Source organism: Mixophyes fleayi, chromosome 5 (assembly GCF_038048845.1).
Source record: "Mixophyes fleayi isolate aMixFle1 chromosome 5, aMixFle1.hap1, whole genome shotgun sequence".
NCBI classification, from domain to species: Eukaryota; Metazoa; Chordata; class Amphibia; order Anura; family Limnodynastidae; genus Mixophyes; species Mixophyes fleayi.
Genome location: NC_134406.1, coordinates 88,648,603 through 88,668,055, shown reverse-complemented (window position 1 = coordinate 88,668,055; position 19,453 = coordinate 88,648,603). Strand labels below are relative to the sequence as shown.

Below are 19,453 nucleotides of genomic sequence, written 5' to 3'. Positions count from 1 at the left end.
AATGCCCCTGATAAATGGAGAAAGGTACCCACAAAAAAGGCTAATGAGACATACTCTAGCCCCAAAAAGACTAGACAAGTCCGCTTTGAACCTATTCTCAGAAATAGGTTCTCTACATTATCAGTTTCAGACAGTGAAACTGAGGATTTTTTATCACCAGGTCCTTCAAATCAGGAGAGATTACCCCAGCGAAAACACCATCTGAAGGAAAATATAAAGGTAGCTTCCCCATTAAAAAGACGTTATGTAGACGAAGAGGGAGAAGAGGAGGTACCCAGAAGTCACAGAAGGAGATTTCTATAAACTCCACCAATGGGATTTTTAATCTTTCCAACCATGAACTAAGTAAATCAGAGATGAGTGTACTCAATAAGGGGCTATCATTTGCCCCTACTAAATATCTCAATAAATTTCAAATGTTTATTGATGTACAAAAATATGTTCGTAAACTAACGTTGAAGAGATATTTTTCTAAACATGATACGGCCTGTTTAAAGAATTATGAATCACCCTCCAAATCAGGCTTAAAATTACCATCTAAATTCTATCCGTTAGAATCGAAAAGTAGTCACTTACACATTTTCCAAGACCTGGTTACTCAGGATCTGTGTTACTCTGAGAATGCTAATAAGAGCTATGATATCCTTACAAAACCGGAGAAACAAGCCATGAAAGATCTACAAACTAATGAAAATCTAGTTATAAAATCGGCGGATAAGGTGGGAGAGACAGTAATTTTAAATCGATCTGACTATGTAGCAGAAGCACATAGATTATTAGGTGACTCATCCTATACATCACTAATGAGTGATCCCACTCAAGAATATGTAGATGCATTACGGGTAATATTATGTAGAGGACTCTATGATAACATCATAAAAAAGGAGGAATTCCAATTTTTGTTTACATCTAATCCCATTTTTTATTATCTCCCGAAAGTCCACAAGGACCCAATAAAACCACCAGGTCGCCCTATAATATCGGGCATTAATTCTTTGACTTCAAATGCATCCAAGTATGTGGATGTTTTCTTGAATAAATATGTAATTACCCTGGAATCATATCTCAGAGACACGAATAATGTCCTCCAGATACTACAAGATTTTAAATGGGAAAGTAACTATCTGTGGGCTACAATCGATGTCCAATCTCTTTATACATCAATTCAGCATTAGAAGGGCATCTGTTCGTGTAGGGAATTCCTCTATAAAGATTTATCTATCCCAACTAAACACAAAGATTTTATCTGTGACCTTATGTATTTCATCTTGTCCTATAATTATTTTAGCTTTCTTGAGTCTTTCTATTTACAAACATGTAGTACGGCCATGGGCACAACATTTGCGCCGAGTTTTGCCAATCTCCATATGGGGAGTTGGGAAAACAAATATATATATCAATGTAGCGCTTACCTGGATAAGATCAAGTTATATAAGCGTTACATTGATGATATTTTGATTATCTGGAGTGGCAATTTGGAAGAATTTGGAGAATTCATGAAATATCTTGATAGTAATGAGTATAACCTGAAGTTTACTTGTAACATTAGTAATACACAGGTTGAATACCTAGATCTAATTCTTACATCAGAAGACACTAGAATTGTGTCAAAGAATTTTATTAAAAAAGTGGATACAAACAGCTATCTCCACTATAAAAGCTGCCACCAAAAAAAGTGGAAAAATAACATACCTTTTTCACAATTCAATAGACTCAAGCGTAATTGTAGTAATAATAGGGATTTTGAAGAACAACTTACAATATATTCTAACAGATTTAGGGAGAGAGGATATCCTAGTGAACTCATTGAGGAAGCCGCCGTTAAAATCAAAGGACGAGATCGATCTGAAACTCTTAATTATACTATAAGAAATAAAGAAAATGAAATGGTTCCTTTCATAACAGAGTTTAATAAAAATGAGAACATCATTAGAACAACACTTAATAAGCATTGGGGTATTCTAAAGAGAGACCCAATTCTATCTAGGATCCTTCTGGAGAAACCAATGATAGTTTTTAGAAAAAACAGAAATTTGAAGGAAATATTGGCCCCGAGTTTACTATCTAATACATCGGGGTTGCAGAGAAAACAGGCCACCTTTCTTCCAGACAATGTAGGATCTTTTAGATGCAATCACTGTAACATTTGTAAATATCTCAATCCAGTGAAAACTCATTTCATGAATTTTAATAACAGTAGGAAATATGTCATCAAACAACGTATGGATTGTTTAACTTCCTCTGTTATTTACATGCTGGAATGCTCATGCCAGCTGAGATATATAGGAAAAACGAAACGCCCATTAAAAATCCGTATCCAGGAACATGTTCGCAATATTAAACATAGAATGGAGAGCCACTCTGTTTCTAGGCACTTCTCCTAGGCACACAATGGAGACCCGAGTTGCCTTAGATTTTTGGCACTGGAGAAGGTTTCATTGTCTGTCAGGGGAGGTGATCTCCAACAAAAACTCTCATGCCGCGAAATGTTCAGGATTTTTGAATTGAGTACACTAATTCCAGCAGGTTTAAATGAGAACTACGAAATAGCTCCTTTTTTGTAGTTACTCATAACTTTGGTATTATTATTTTTCTGCTACATTCTATTTTATATTTATTAATCATTTATTTTCTCCTTAATATAAAGCTATGGCAATGACATCTTTTCCAGAATTGTTTTAGACTACTATATATCTCACTCACATATATCCTCTGCCCAGATTCCACTTAGCTATTGTGGTTCATTGTGGTTGTAGGGACATGTTGGTACCATACTAGAATAGAGTGTGGTTTATATGTATAAACATTGTGAATGTTATTATGTAATGTAATAAGGCTATAGTATTTAAATTATCATCTGTTTACACAGTCTAGACAGCTCACTAAGTGTCTAGACACATGACATAGTTAATTAATCTTTCATATGTTCATGTTTCCAATGAATATATGTCATAATAGGTAGGAATAAGTAATTGTGGTCTAATGATGACCCGGAATTATATTATATTTTATTTATTTGGCTTATTTGTTTATGCTGTTTCCGTTTTTTGGTCTCTTGTCTTTTGAATCTGCATCGATAAAGTTGTTCTGTGCTTCGGCGCATGCGCGTTGACGGACTCACGCTGCACACATATTAACTATATCAATAAAGTTGTTCCATTCTTTGGCGCATGCGCGCTGACAAGTTCATGTTGTGCATGTATCAACGTTGAATAACGTAAATCTACATAATACTGAATAAGGAAATTATAAATTTTTGGGGGATCATCTTTATTCTATTTATCTATTTAATCGACCATTTATATATCTAGTGGTTCACTTTCAAGTTTGCTCGTTTGTTCTCTATATCTGCAGCAATAAAGCTATTCCTATGGTTCGCGCATGCGCGATGAGTGGCGGTCACCGCGCATGTGCTAATTAGCGTGGCTATGCTATAAATAGCTTCAATATGGTGTACACATGTATCTTATGCTCCTGATGAAGTCTTGAGTTGTGCAAGACGAAACGCGTTGAGCTGTATCCAGTGTGTTTTCCAGTACCTCATGTGAGTGCTTTTATTACATTTTAATAAAAAAATTTATATGCATACCAAAATATCTTCCTTCTTTTTAATCTCATGCATTTTCGCCATCTGGATGAGGTTGTGACTGTGAAGTCATTGGTGTTGCACATATTTTAAATATTCTCCAGAAGTGGGATACTCCATGACATCTGGTACGCAAATTTAGATATTTTTTGTTGCACTTATATGGGTGTCATCTAATTGATAATCTTGGGATACCAATCCCACACACCCCATAGGATTTTGGGGATATTGCCCTTACTATAATAATACAGAGCTATACTATGGTTGTTTTCTCTACATTCTGGTACTGATTGGTGGAGATCTGGAGGACTACAAGTACAACAAAGACCACTCCACTATCTTCTAAAAGACCCATCATTGTTTACCTCACGGTACGCATGTTATTGCTCTATTCCACGTTTTATATTTGATATATCACTGAGAGGCGCCCTGCTTGTTTTTCTGTTGCAATATATATATATATATATATATATATATATATATATATATATATATATATATATATATATATAATATATATAATATATGTATATATATATTAGTATATATATATATATATATTAGTGTATATACATTTATATATATATGTATATATACACATATATATATATATATATATATATATATATAGATAGATATATATATATATATATATATATATATGTGTGTGTGTGTATAAATATATACATATATACACATATATATATATATACACTAATTAATATATATATATATATACATATAGATATATATATATATATATATATATATATATATATAGTGACCGTGATAGGTTACCATGTCCTGGTGTGGATCGTGACGAACAGCAGCAATAAGTTACTTGAATACAAGGTTTTCGGTTTAACTGACCTCAACCAGTTTTATTATTATGGTAATCAAAATAAATAAAACATAAATAAGAACCTTGCCTGTCCAGCACTTAAACATTTAACACACAAATCATATGCTGATCTGGCTTTGTGGCCGGGCAGTATAATTATGTATATTAAGTATTCCTTATTTATCTTTAGACTCTAGTCTTCTTGTCTTAAGACTTTTAAAGGTGTGTTTATTCTGCACCATTTGTGCAGCGTGCATGTAATATGTACATTAACCCCCTTAATACATAAAAGATCACAGGAGACCAGATTCTGCTTATTTTTTTATTTCATGCTTTTTAACTGCACCTAGATTAACCTAAATGATCTCGAACTTAACGGCAATGGTCCCATGCAGAAGTAAGCTGACACTCAGTGTGACTAAGCCTTCCACACTGACTAACTTATTTTTTTCTTCCACGCTTTTTAACTGCACCTAGATTAACCTAAATGCTATCGAACTTAACGGCAGTGGTCCCATGCAGAAGTAAGCTGACACTGTGTGACTAAGCCTTGCACGCTGACTATAACTTATTTTCTTCCTTTTCTTCTTATTTTTCTTTTTTTTTTTGCGTTTTCTGAATGCTGTTTAAGGCCAGATGAGTTGTTTGTTTAAGGTCAGGTGATCTGCCTCTGGCAGGTGGAGCAGGTCACCTGCATCATTATGTCTTTCGTCTCTAAAACGTCAGACGTTTACGTCTGTAACCTGCAACAATGAAAAATAACAGCTTGTTAGGGTAAAGAGTCACTTTTTCATGGTAGACAGAATTTGTTGAGTAAATCTTGAACAATACTGGCCTAGACTGTAATTTATTCACTAGCTGGATAATATATATATTTACCTCTCTTTCTGCCTTTAGTAGGGGTCACATGCTTCTTCTGTCTTGTGGTTTGCCGTCTCCTTTTTCGGATGGTCACTGCGCGTTTTTTGGCCATGTGGACCTTCTTTTGTTTTCTTTGATAGGCCATGGTAGTGGCCAATTTACCTTCAGCCAGGAGCAAATGACTTGTGGGCTCCCAGCCCTCTCTTTTATACCCTGAGACTACTCTGTTTTTAATGATGTCGTATGGGTGGGGTTTGGGTGTGGTCTGGCAAAATTGTTTGTGGCATTGTCAGCTTGTCATATGGGTGTGGCCAATTAACCAGTCATAGGGGTCATACTAAACATTATCATCTGAGTCCACAGCAACAATAAAGCAGGTGACTGGAATATATGTTCCAGGAGAGCAAAGAAGGAAGCAAGCTTTATATTTGGGTTGTAAACACAATCACAAATGTTTGGAGACAGCAGGAAAAAACAGCTCAAACAGACCTACATGTAGTGGGAGGGTTATTAGTTGCAGCCATGGATTACAACTCTCAGTAAATTTATTGACTCTAAAATAACTGAATTTTCTTCCAGCCAATAACAAAAGTAAATGTCAGAAAACAACAGACCATAGGCCTGATTCATTAAGGATCTTAAATGAAGAGGATTCTTATTTCAGTCTCCTGGACAAAACCATGTTACATTGCAAGGGGTGAAAATGAGTGTTCTGTTTTGCACATAAGTTAAATACTGCCTGTTTTTTCATGTAGCACACAATTACTTGATAGCTTATTTGTACACTGAAATTTAAAGTTGATATATGTGTGCTACATGAAAAAACAGGCAGTATTTAACTTATGTGCAAAACAGAACACTCATTTGCACCCCTTGTAATCTAACATGGTTTTGTCCAGTACTGAAATAAGGATCCTCTTCATTTAATCCTTAATGAATCAGGCCTCATGAGATTAAAATAAATTGAAGTAAAGTAAAGGTTAAATTGTATTCATTCAACCCAATGAATCGAAAAATCTCCTGAAAAGACTCCTCAGTACCATCTCAAATTATGACGATATCGTCAATATATCGTTTATAAAAAACAATACTATTTCTGTAGGGGTTAATAGAATAAATCTGAGTATGCTCCCATTTGCCCATAAAAAGGTTGGCAAAGCTAGGGGCAAAAATTGTGCCCATAGCTGTGCCACAGATTTGAATGTAAAATACCACCAGGAACTTAAAGTAATTATGTGACAAAATGACTTTGACAAGATTACATAGAAATTTACCATGAGCCACAGTAATATTATCATCTAGTTCTAAAAAGTAGTTAATGGCTTCCACTGCTTTTTCGTGGCTAATTGATGTATATAGGGCTTGAACATCACAAATGGTAAGAGGTCACATATGCCTTTTGACCTGCTTAGACATAGAATTCTATGTAAAATGATGAGGTTGTAAAGAATATTTATAACCAACTTTGTCCTTATGAGGTATATTCTTTAAAGTATGTGAAGTGATTAGTTGCGTATGTAAGAAGGGTGGGGTTACTTCTATATAACCTGTGGTCTTACATGGAGAAGGCTACTTGTTTTCAGACTTTGAATACAAGTCATTGCATATGCAATTTGAAAGAATAAAGATAACCTTTGCTTTTCAAACACTTATAATTTTTGAAACATTTATACTTCGACACAGTGCACTGCACCTACCGCACCAATGGTATTTCCACCACTGACTGCACTATATCTCTACATATGTTATATATGTCTTATAATACAAAAGTGATGCTAATATATTCAAAACACCTGTAAATAATATGTGTATAGATGGTGAGTTCTAATGTAAGCGGATTATGTGTTTATTAAAAAAAAGTGTTTATTATAAGAAATAACGAACCCCCAACTGTAAAATTAATTTGGCTATTGCAAGTTATCTCAATTTTCCATAACCTTTGGCCTCATATTGGCTAATAACTTAATATATGCTCTACCTCATGTGGAAATTTTATATTGTTCAGCTGAACATAATATATACCACATTTTGTATAGTGCAAATTTCGTTCCCTAACTAGTAGCTCATTCACTTATGGTTAAGAATATTACATTTGCCAATACCACTCAGTATATGAAATGCCATTCATACAGTGTCCGGTTTGTCTCTTGGTTATACCAAAGGTATAAAAAACTTTATGTGGCACGGAGCCAGAAAGCCATACATATCTTTGTGAAGCAAAAGAGTCAGATTTATAATAGAATGCATAATAGTTACATACTGAACCTCCACTTTACTCACTATATCTGGCTATACTTAATCCACTATAGATGTTTCCAAAAGGGGTATATAGGAATTGTCACTTCCCACAGCCACAGCTCCCTGGCGGTAGTGTAAGCAAAGACATTGTTTACTCAACCTCAAAACTGTCCCTGGTTTGTCTCCTCTGGGTCCTAGTGCTGGTACCACACATTCAGTCACCAGGGGCGGTACATATGTGATATGAAACCAGTAATAGGGCTCTTTGTCCTTACAACAAACAAGGGGTTACTATTTTCCCATGCATTTGGAGGGGAAGCCTATTTAATACTGGGTGCAGACTACAGTGTTTAATCAAACAATAAATGACCATTCGGCCTGATATTGCATAAGGGTGTACACCCCAACAGTGAATGATTATCATTCCAAAGCACATCGTATTGTTTCATTTGATTAAAATGTCATTTAACGATGGGATGATGTGGTTCCAATTCTGCAGTATGGATGCGCTCACGATCAGCAGAGTCCATAGAGCTCTATGAAGTTTGCAGAGTCACAATCTTTTCAGCTGATGGTTATGAAAGGTGAAGAGCACAGATCTGACAGTAAAGGATATCGCATCGGAAGAAATTTTGTACAGTGTGTACCCAGCCTGACAAGTGCTGCCATGGTAAGTATTTTGTTATTGCTTTCTCAGGAAGGTATGGCCTGATTATCGACTGAGTCTGAGGAATATTTGATACTGGGTTTACAAGTAAACCTGGAATTCTGAATTTTATATTCCAGGCTAGATGTCACCAGTCCTTCCTTTTTTCTGTACACAAAATATTTCTAAAGTAAAAATGTTAAGAGAAAACAACAAATATACTTGTGCCTTTAAATGTTTAGTTACCAAAACTGCTGCAAATAGAGCCATGGTTATTTTGCTTATTTGTTGTTTGCTATTACAAAAGTATTTTTTTAAACTTGCTTGTAAGTTGTTTTTTATAATGTTTTTCTATAGCGTAAAACAATAGAGGAGGAGTTAGGTCTTGCATCAGCTAGTTTGCCCCAAATATAAAGAGTCCATTTATGTTCAAACTATAACATTATTTACTTGGTTAACTTAAGCCAAAAATGTGGCAGAAATTAGCATTTTTTTCTAGGAGAAAAATAGAAAAAAATCTAAATGATGAAAGGTGTGTTTCTAAAGTAGTTGTCGGCTGGACTTTGATGTGACATTTCAGATTTGTGGTCCTCTCTATGCACATCTACGTAGACTTGTAATTGATGGAGTATTACCCAATAATCGGCGAGTAGACATGCATCTTGTCACCAATACAAAATCAATGTATTTTGCAGTGAGCATCATAAACTAGACCCACTGGATAAACATTGAAAAATGCTTGAATGGATATTTGACCTGATTTATTAAGGAAAGTAAAGCAAAAAAATTAGTAACTTTGCACCTTGACAAAGCCATTTTGCATTGGAGGGGGGGGGGTAAATGTAAAATGCAGGGACAGATTTATAGTTGGGGTAAAGCATGTCCTAAATCAACTTTAAATGTCAGTGTAAAAATAAAGTTGCTAAGTATTTGTGTGCTACATGAAAAACCAGTATTTTTCTTATTTAAAAATAATACACTAATTAGCACCCCTTGCATTGTAACATGGTTTTGTCCAGGAGAAAACTGACTTCTTTCCTTAATGACTCAGGCCCATTATATTTTTATATTATATATATGTATTAGACCACCATCCTTTTGATGTTCACCTATTAGTCAAACACTATTGTAACTCATTTTGGTCTCGAGCTTTAAAGCTTATGAAAAATAAATGCAACACTGCCTATACCTGGCATTGTTAGTATGTCATACTGCAAGCAGCAGGCACATATTTATCATTTGTGAATACCAGCTTTGACTAAGAAAGTTATAATCTTTCCTGTAGAAAGTAGTATTCCTGCTGGGCATTTCTGAATTATGCGCATCTATTACACAACCAGAGCTCTCATAAATATTAATAAGGAAAATAATTTTCTATTCATCTTATTAATATTGATCTAAATGACTGTGTCCTTTGCTTATTGCTATTCCTATATAAAAACGTATTTATCATTTGAGAACAATGTAGGAAAACAACACTGAGGAAAAAATAAGTCTAGTTACAAACCAGAAACACAAAAGAGTTATATATAAAAATGCAAAATAAGCCACCAAATTGCATTTCTATTTGTGCAGATGTGTATACCTAATATACCTGTTATATACCTAATAAGACAAAAATACCAGGCACTAGAAGATGGGCACTATAACTGTAAAGAATATGGCACCCTAACCCTAACCCTAACCCTTTGAAATAAATAAAAGAAGACAACTGGATAAATGAAATAAAAATAAATCGACTGTGTACAATACTAAGGTTATTGTGTATATTGACCTGGCCAGGATCCAACTGGACCAGCTCACATTGCTCTCATCCCAGTCGGTGCAGTGGTCTCCAAATGCATAACTGGACAGACAATCAAAATAAATCCATCCAGTGGAAGGCCCAGAACAGGCTCCCTGGGTCAAAGTTGGCCAGTGTACAACAACAGGAGGTCTCACCGGCTGCGCCGGTGCTAGGGTTCACGGCGCCCTAGGCAAAATAACGCCGCCGCCGCTCGCTTCCCGCCCGCCCGCCCCCCGCTCACCACTCACCGCACACCAGATAAAAGAATAATTAATTAAATGTTACTTACCTTTTCTTCCTCTAGCTGCTCCTCGCGATGCATGCTGAGAGGGGAGGGGAGAACTCAGAGGCGCCGTCGGACAGACTATCACATGATCACTGACATCAGCGGCGCCCTGCAGGTCCCGGCGCCCTAGGCAACTGCCTAAGGTTGCCTAATGGGAGCGCCGGGCCTGCTCACCAGGACCTCTACGCCCTAGTATGTCTTCTGGCACCCAATGTTACCAGTCTGTGAAGTGTTTTGTCCAAATCCATCCTGTAGAAGGCTCAGATCAGGCTCCCCGGGTCAAAGATCTTCCCAGCGTACACCAATGCGAGGTCCAACCAGGCCCCTAACAAACAAAAAAAGATCTTAGTGCCAAATGTGCTAACTCTAAACCTAAACAACTTCAATCTTTTAGAAGATAAAATCCAATTACATTTTAAACTCATGAATGTTCAGTAGATTATATCTACTGTCCGGTTTAAGAATGTATACAGCTGCAATTGGTGATAGCGCAGGGAAATTCAAAACATTTATTTATTGCTAATGGTATAACATGTGTTTGCAATCAAGAGCAACTGTAAAATGTATTTTATGTTCAGTAGATATTAGAAATATCCTAATAAATGTATTTCATGAAAATAAAATTAAAAATAAAAAACATTTTTTTTCCCAAAATACAACTGTTTTATTATTAATGCCTATATTATTAACAGGTGACATTAATTGGATAGTTTTTCTTCTGTGCCTTCTTTTGTGAATTTATATTCCACATAGATATTGGACATATCCTACAGTGTCTTGTGTAGTAGAGCTGAGCGGTTATTTTGCAACTGTGTTATATAACATTGGTTGTACCTAACTTGGAGAAAATATATAATCTTGTCTCTGTGATGTACATAGAAAATAAGAGTAGCCGATGGGAGAGACCTAACAATTAGTTCTTAAGATCAGGAGTATAAAGAGCTAGAGGAATGCAAGAAATGACAGTTTATTTCTACACATCCATTAGCTCAGAAACTAACATTATTCTATTCTATTTCTATGCAACCAAAAATATCTGACATTTATGTCTACAGTTCTCTATCAATTGGGTGGCTATTTGCCAGTTCACTAATTAATTAATAAAGGTGTGGACCGGTCTACCTGAAACGTATTCCAACAGCTGCATGGTGATTGTACAAACTTTCTTTATACTTAATATTAGCAATAACAAGCTGGTTATTGCAAAGGGAATTTGTAATTGAAGAGTTTTAAAATAAGAGTAAAAAAGTTTCTGATAGTATAATGGTTTCCAATAGTTCATGTGCAATATTTTGTTTGTGTATTGTATATTTCTGCCAACAATGTAGTAAATATATTGCACCAAATCCCTTACTATGTAAGGCATGTCATCAAACATGATCTATTTCACCTGGGACATAATGCTCTGTTCAAGTTTTCACACTCATTTCCCAGTTGTTATAACATAGGCTTAATTAAGCAGTTGATGTTGGAAAAATACCTGTAACCTCAGTGTTTAATTCATCACCACGTAGAAGAAAGGCCCTCAGCACTCGCTGCTTGTAGAAGTTGAAAGTATCAAAGTGTCTTTATTATTTAACCATGAATCACAGTTAAGTGGATAAAAACCGGAGTATTAAAAAAAAATTACATTGGGGTCAATTTATTAAAATTACACTTATCAATATTTATTGCTGCTTATCAGCGCAACAAACCATAGCTTTTTGCCATGGTTTAACAATAGTTTATGACTATGGAAACTATGGATCACTACAGCGAAAGCTATCCAAAGTGGTAAGTTATTTATCGCTTTAGCGGCCATGTTCATGATCAGCGCATGAGTGGCTATTAGAAGTAGATGTAATGTATGTTATCTTATTTCCACCCCAGGGAAGGTTATTTATTTTCTTGGGGCAAAAGGGGTAATAACACTTTTTATTTCAAAGATATCTGGACTGATATAAAATTATTTATTTAATCAATAAATATTTTGTTCAATGGTTTCATCTTTTTTTTTAACAACTTTATTTAATTTTCCAAGTATAACAAAAAGCATCCATCACAGGTAATCGATACATACATGAAGGCAATACATGGTCTTAACTTTTAATACTATCTGGATATGGCTTTATAAGAGCAATGCCTGTAGCAGTACAAGAGACACCACAATACTTGACAAATCGTCTCCTCTATACTTTTGCAGGCAATTCTAAACGCTGATGGAGTTATTGGGGTGATAATGTCTTTATTGCAGCAATAATCCTTGTTTCTTCACTTTGCTAAATTGGCCCTAGAGTCTTTGACTAGTCACTTACAACAAAGGCATGTGCAGTACTGACAATCATTGCCTTGGAAAGATCTGTTAAAGATCTGTTATGTATCCTCTAATGCTCAACCCTGCAAATACTTGTTTTGTTTAATGTTTTGAATTAGTTTGGATGTAGTATAACCAACTTGTACTAGTGTTGTTTACAAGGAATCTTTTGTATCCTTTTGCCGTCAACAATATTGTTCCACTTTCAGATCGTTGCTTCAACAACTCCTGTACCCTTACTTTAGTGAGTTTGATAATAAGTATCAGAATTTCAGAGCTATACACATCACAATGTATTATGCCGTCTATGTCATTTAATAACTTAAAATTACTTTATTTTCTTGCACATAATTGAAAGATAAGTAAACTGAAAAATCTCAGAAATAAGTAAAAACAAAAATCTGTACAGTCATGGCCAAAAGTACTGGTTTTCACAAAGTTTGCTGCTTCAGTGTTTTTAGACCTTTTTGTCAGATGTTGCTATGGTATACTGAAGTAAAATTACATTAAGTTTATGCAAACAGTCAATATTTGCAGTGTTGACCCTTCTTTTGAAGACCACTACAATTCGCCCTGGCATGCTGTCAATCAACTTCTGGGCCACATACTGACTGATGGCCGCCCATTCTTGCCTAATCAATGCTTGGAGTTTGTCAGAATTTGTGGGGAATTCCTGGCCATGGACACAAAATTTCGATGTTTTGTTCCCCGAGCCACTTAGTTATCACTTTTGCCTTATGGCAAGGTTCTCCATCATGCTGGAAAAGTCACCAAACTGTTCTTGGATGGTTGGGAGAAGTTGCTCTTAGAGGATGTTTTGGTACCATTTTTTATTCATGGCTGTGTGCTTAGGCAAAATTGTGAGTGAGCCCACTCCCTTGGCTGAGAAGCAACCTCACACATGAGTGGTCCCAGGATGCTTTACTGTTGGCATGACACAGGACTGAGTAATGCTCACCTTTCCTTCTCCGGACAAGCGTTTTTCCAGATGCCCCAAATAATCTGAAATGGGATTCATCAGAGAAAATGACTTTACCCCATTCCTCAGCAGTCCAATTCCTGTACCTTTTGCAGAATATCAGTCTGTTCCTGATGTTTTTCCTGGAGAAAAGTGGCTTCTTTGCTGGAATCTTGACATCAGGCCATGCTCCAAAAGTCTTCACCTCACTGTGCGTGCAGATGGCCTCACACCTACCTGCTGCCATTCCTGAGCAAGCTCTGCACTGGGGCTGCCCAATCCCGCAGCTGAATCAACTTAGACTTGCTGGACGTTCTTGGGCGCTCTGAAGTATTCTTCACAACTATTGAACCTCTCTCCTTGAAGTTCTTGATGATCCGATAAATGGTTGATTTAGGTACAATCTTACTAGCAGCAATAACCTTGCCTGTGAAGCCCTTTTTGTGCAAAGCAATGATGACTGCACGTGTTTCCTTGCAGATAACCATGGTTAACAGAGGAAGATCAATGATTTCAAGCACCACCATCCTTTTAAAGCTTACAGTCTGTTATTCTAACTCAATAAGTATGACAGAGTGATCTCCAGCCTTGTCTTTGTCAACACTCTCACCTGTGTTAATGAGAGAATCACTGACCTGGTGTCAGTTGATTCTTTTGTGGCAGGGCTGAAATGCAGTGGAAATATTGTTTTTGGGATAAAGTTCTTTGTCATGGCAAAGAGGGACTTTGAAATTAATTGCAATTCATCTGATCACTCTTCATGACATTCTGGAGTATATGCAAATTGCCATCATTAAAACAGAGGCAGCAGACTTTGTGAAAATTAATATTTGTGTCATTCTCAAAACTTTTTGCCATGATGGTGCTCATCAATCAATATGTATAAGGTGAAATTGTTTGTTAAAGTATGGCAAAGCTAAAGATAGCAACAAGTATTAACAAAAATATTTGAATCCTTTTGGAGCATGAAGTTTATTGCTATTTTATGTCTTTTGCTTAAGATATGTTGAAAAAAACAACAACTTAGGACACCATCAAGTGTCATTGCCAACAAGCATTCACATTAGTTTTAAGACTGATACTTGATACTGACGTGCACTTGCCAATCATTTTTGGCACTTGTTGGCATGAACCCAATTTTTTATTTCAAAGAAGACTGATGCTGAAATGAAAACATGGGTTGTTGGGGCCAAATGACAAAGATTGAGTTAGGTGTCATCGTCAGGTCTCATTTAAAATGAAAAATTAGATTGACAGTGAAGAGTGACCATGATGATTGACAAAGCCAATTGTTAGTGTCAATCATTATTCTTAAAACTAACAGGATTCTGATGTTTGCCTATTACATTAGATGTTGTACTAAAATGAACAATGAAGTGTTATTTTACATAAAGCAATCAATATTGCTCTGATTAAAGCTTTAACTGCAGTACATGGGTCGGACAGTTTTGTGGTAATCCACACACCATATACATTATAATGTTCTCAATAAAGAGGTGTGTGATTATTTTGTTTCTAGCTTATCTGTGTTAATTTCTGTTATTATTTATTTCTTAATCTAAAATTTGGAATTGTATGAGCAATGTAATGGATTCTGAGTGGCCAATAGATTTGAGAGAAACAATGTGGTTCATGTACTTTTGGGGGGAGTTCTCAATACCAAACCTCCATTACTCTACTTTATATAGAGAGAATTGTCCTCTGTGGGTATAGCAAACCACCAAAGGTTCAGTTCGCCCAAATGCTAGATCATGCCAAAATCAGAGAACTTTGTACAGGTTGAATTAATACAGAACTTACTTTAGCTATTGACAGTTTTCCAGTGGACCAGTGGCCAGTGGACTCTTTACCATTTGTGATTGTCTAAAATGTGTGATGAAGGTACAGTGACAGCTGGCTATTGCTTCCAAGCAACTATCGCTTCCATATCTCCACTTTACCCTATGCAACGTCTTCCCTGATGCAGACATTGCTGTATTAGTATAGATATGGTGATCATTGAATGGCGCACAATGTAAAGTAATAGTTTCTTTTGGTTTGTCTGCTAGTAATTATACATTCATGACCAAACAACATGTCACGGTTTTGCTATGTTTTGGTGCCAAGAATTGTATATTAACTACTTTGTTTATTGTTGTACACAAAATGAATTTCCTTTCTGTATTCCATGAAAGTTAGGGCTTTCTTTTTGTTGCATATTGAAATAAATATATTTTTCACAGCCTGCACTATGTTCAGCTATACAGTAATGCAAATGTGTGCCTAAGTGGCTTAAGCTGTCAACTGTCTATCCATCTTCTTGTCTGTAAACCAGAAGGAGTTAGGACTTGTATTAGAGTGGGATTCTGCACTGCAGAACTCCACTAACTAAGTCATTCAGAAATATAACAGCAGCTACACACTTTTCAAACCCTGCATTATGCAAGGTAAACAGGCAAAAATAGATATCTAAACTTAATTTAATATAGAGGTGAATTTGACATCACCATATTTCCACATCAGTTTGACAGAAACCTCCAGAGGTGCAGAGAGGAGTTATACAAAGACTCTAGGCACACCTTGCATGATTGTTGGTGGCGATTAGTGGTGTGGGAGAATATCTACCTATCGATTTATATCTCCTAGGTGTATGTATAGCCTTGGGAGGTCTGTACGGTCACACTCCCCTAGGCTGCATGTGGTCCCAAGAAGTGGCTCTACTTGAAATCTTTATTCCTCGCATAGGCCCTGGGAATCTCACGTATATATTCTGGGCTATTGTAGACCCTGCTCCATCCATAATCTAACTCTCAGTATGAGATTTCATGCTTGCCCCTATTCTGCTAAGTACATCATGTCTGTTAAATGATCTGCACTCACTAATGTAATCTCACGAGTGGACAGCTCACTGCCTCCAAATAGATCAGCCCACTCATATTTTGAAATCCAATCTATATTTCTGTAAGCATTCTAATAAATTGATTACAATGAATAAGCAGTCGGCGCACGCACCTAGGGTCAAACCACCAGTGCAAGCTGCACAAATAAACAATAACCACACCTTTCACACAAGATAATTAAAAAATACTATTTGGCGCTTATATAATGGTGGCATATATCTGGTATGAAAAATTTAACTGGGGTGATGTCTCTGATTTCAATGATATATACTATAAAGGTACAACAACAGACCAATACATCAAATCATAGCCACAGTGACTTTGCACTTGCACATATTATACCAATATATAAGTCTAATGACAGCGCATATGGTATAAATGAAGCTACTGGGAACTGAATGCCGTATATCGTGAGAATCCAAGTCAAATATCCATTTTTAATAACCGTGGATATGTAACCACCTGTCCGTTATAAGGGGTGTCTACCTATTCACCTTATTCCCAAGTGGGTAAGCGATCTCTCTCTTGCACTCGGGCAGGCAGTCGTACTGAACTCCAGTGGTTGTTCCGTATGTCCACTAACTTGGTGCTCTCGCTGATCAGCTGACCCGCTCGTCTCCCTCCTGTCAGATGTTAGTGCCTCCACTAGGTCCTCCGTTCATTGGTAGACAGTAAAGGAAAGTAGTAAAGGAGATCGTGAAACTATGAAATCACTTCTTTTTATTTAACCACTGACTTAGAGGATTACTATAGTGCATGTAAGTAAAATTTTCTGGTTTTCTAGTTTTTGGCAAAATTAGATTTTAAAGACCCTCTGAAAAATGGCATTTTACGACAAAGAAGTCTAGTTTGCTTTTGTCTCCTGCTGGACATTCTGGGTCTGATTCATCTACAGACGTAAGTCTCTTTGCGTTCCATATCGTGTGTGAAATAGCTCTGCGCAAATGGACATTACGCCAGTGAACACAATTGCATGCAATGTGTCACGGGCACTAGGAGTCTTTACCCAGGGATCACCAGATGACGGACTTACCAGAGCAGTATAGATGGTAATATGGTATAGTTGAAGTGAGCTGGAAACTGTAGAGCACGGAGGCAGCGGATAGGAATCAGCTGGTGCAGTCACGATGAAACACAGGAGAGTTGAAGTGGTCTGGAAACCACAAGGAACAACAGGAATCAGCAGGAGCTGAATACACGAGGAAACACAGGAACACCTTCAGAGGCTCATGGGGCATGAGACTCCAAGATCAGGCCACAAGGTATAGACAGCAGGTGCTTTAAATAGGGAGTGTTGCCTGATCAGCCAATTAACTAAAAGGAACATGTACTGAAGGTTTGAAAGGGCGGCACATGCGCAGACCCTTAGGATGGTGGACGGCCACGGTTCCTAAACACACGGGAAGAAGCACTCACAGTCCGGTGAGTGACACAATGCATGTGTGGACACAAATGACACTTACAACTGCCTGCGACTTGAAGAGTAAGGGAAGGGGTGGATGAATGTAGACAATGTACAGTAAGAGTGTGCCGAGGGCTTGTTAATGCAGATGCGGCCGATTCAAGTCCTCGGTTTATTGTAAGTACCTGTTTTTTAGTGGTATCACTTGCACCAGCTACAGGGCAGGTGTAAGTGCCTACTGATAGTGATGACTGGCACTGCATAGTCTTTGTATTAAAAACTAAACGTATACATGCTGCTAGCTAGCATGGAACATGAGTATGCAAGTAGGATAGACTATAAAAAGTATTGTGTATGTACAGTGTGCATCAAGAACATCCTGATTTATGTATTTACTGTTTAAAATATAGATACACATATTTTATTTTATATTTTAAAAATTACAAACATTTGTATTAATCATTACAGTTTAGGACAGTGTCCTGATATTATCTGAAACAGCTGAAAAAAGAATGTTATTTAATCTGAAAAATGTAATGGGAATGGAAATGACTGGAATTTAATAGATTTACAATGAAGGCAGAATGAGAAGTGGTGGTATGGCAGACCACAGTATACACCCCCACTTCAAGCACTGTATAGCCCATTGCTATATACATGTCAAACCGCAAATTTACTTAACCTTAAAATTTTTAGGGGTTAAATGTTGTTAAAAATATGTAACTCCTCTATTATGCATGATCATTTATTAAATACGCTATCTAATATTGTTTTCTGTTGGTTAATAGCACTGGGTTTATACAAGTCTGGAATTATTTCACTAAATCAAGCCTAATAATAATATGTGATTATGGAGAATGAATAACACAGGCTCCCATGTAAATTGAGCTACACAGTTCACTTCAGGAGTTACACTTATGATCAGGTCCCACAGCATCTGCACTGTGTCTTACCTTATGTGACTTCTAGCCATGTGGAACAAACCATCAGCCAGCTATATGCAAATTAGCTAAGACACATGAAAGGAACATGTCAATTCTTTTATATTAGAAAACAATTGTCATCTGTTTCTACAACGATCAGTCAGTATTGCAGACTCTACAGGAAGCAATAACTCAGTAAACATAACACAAGTTTAAAGGGAAAGGGTGTAAGGTTAGACAACTATTGCATAAACATTTGGTACTATATGATAAAATAGTGATACATTGTATATTAGTTATAAGGGCTATGCATGCTAGTGATTTTACTTGAGTGCTTTTGTGGGATTAATAATGTAAAACAAATAGCTAGATCAGTAACCATGGACTCCCCATGAGTCATGCTACGCATGTGACAATCTTAAAAATTACAGTGTGTCATGAATTAACCGTGTCTCCCTAGGAGCATGCCCATTTACAGGAAAGGAGTCACATGTTGATGAATGCCTTTCATAACAACAGTAACATAACTAAAGACAGCACAAGGTCAGCAAGATAATACAAAATATGTCAATTGCACATAATCACAAGCAGTTACATTTGTTTCTCAAATGCCATTAGGCACACAGCAGAACGTTGTCACTGTATCATAATCATCCATTTTACACATGTACAAAAGATACAGTCAGTTATTCTGAATTGAACTATGTTAAGATTCCTTATTTTCACCAATTTTTGTCAATCCAATAAAATGCCA

The 19,453-nt window shown here is 36.5% G+C and overlaps 1 long non-coding RNA gene across 1 annotated transcript; it reads right to left on the bottom strand.

Moving 5' to 3' along the window:
- Window positions 1-4,735: 4,735 nt before the first annotated feature.
- Window positions 4,736-5,453, bottom strand: LOC142157696 (uncharacterized). Its single transcript, XR_012692574.1, has 2 exons — window positions 5,307-5,453; window positions 4,736-5,170 (listed from the first exon to the last, which is right to left on the bottom strand). It is a non-coding gene; the product is annotated as an uncharacterized LOC142157696 (long non-coding RNA).
- Between the last annotated feature and the right edge of the window lie 14,000 nt (window positions 5,454-19,453).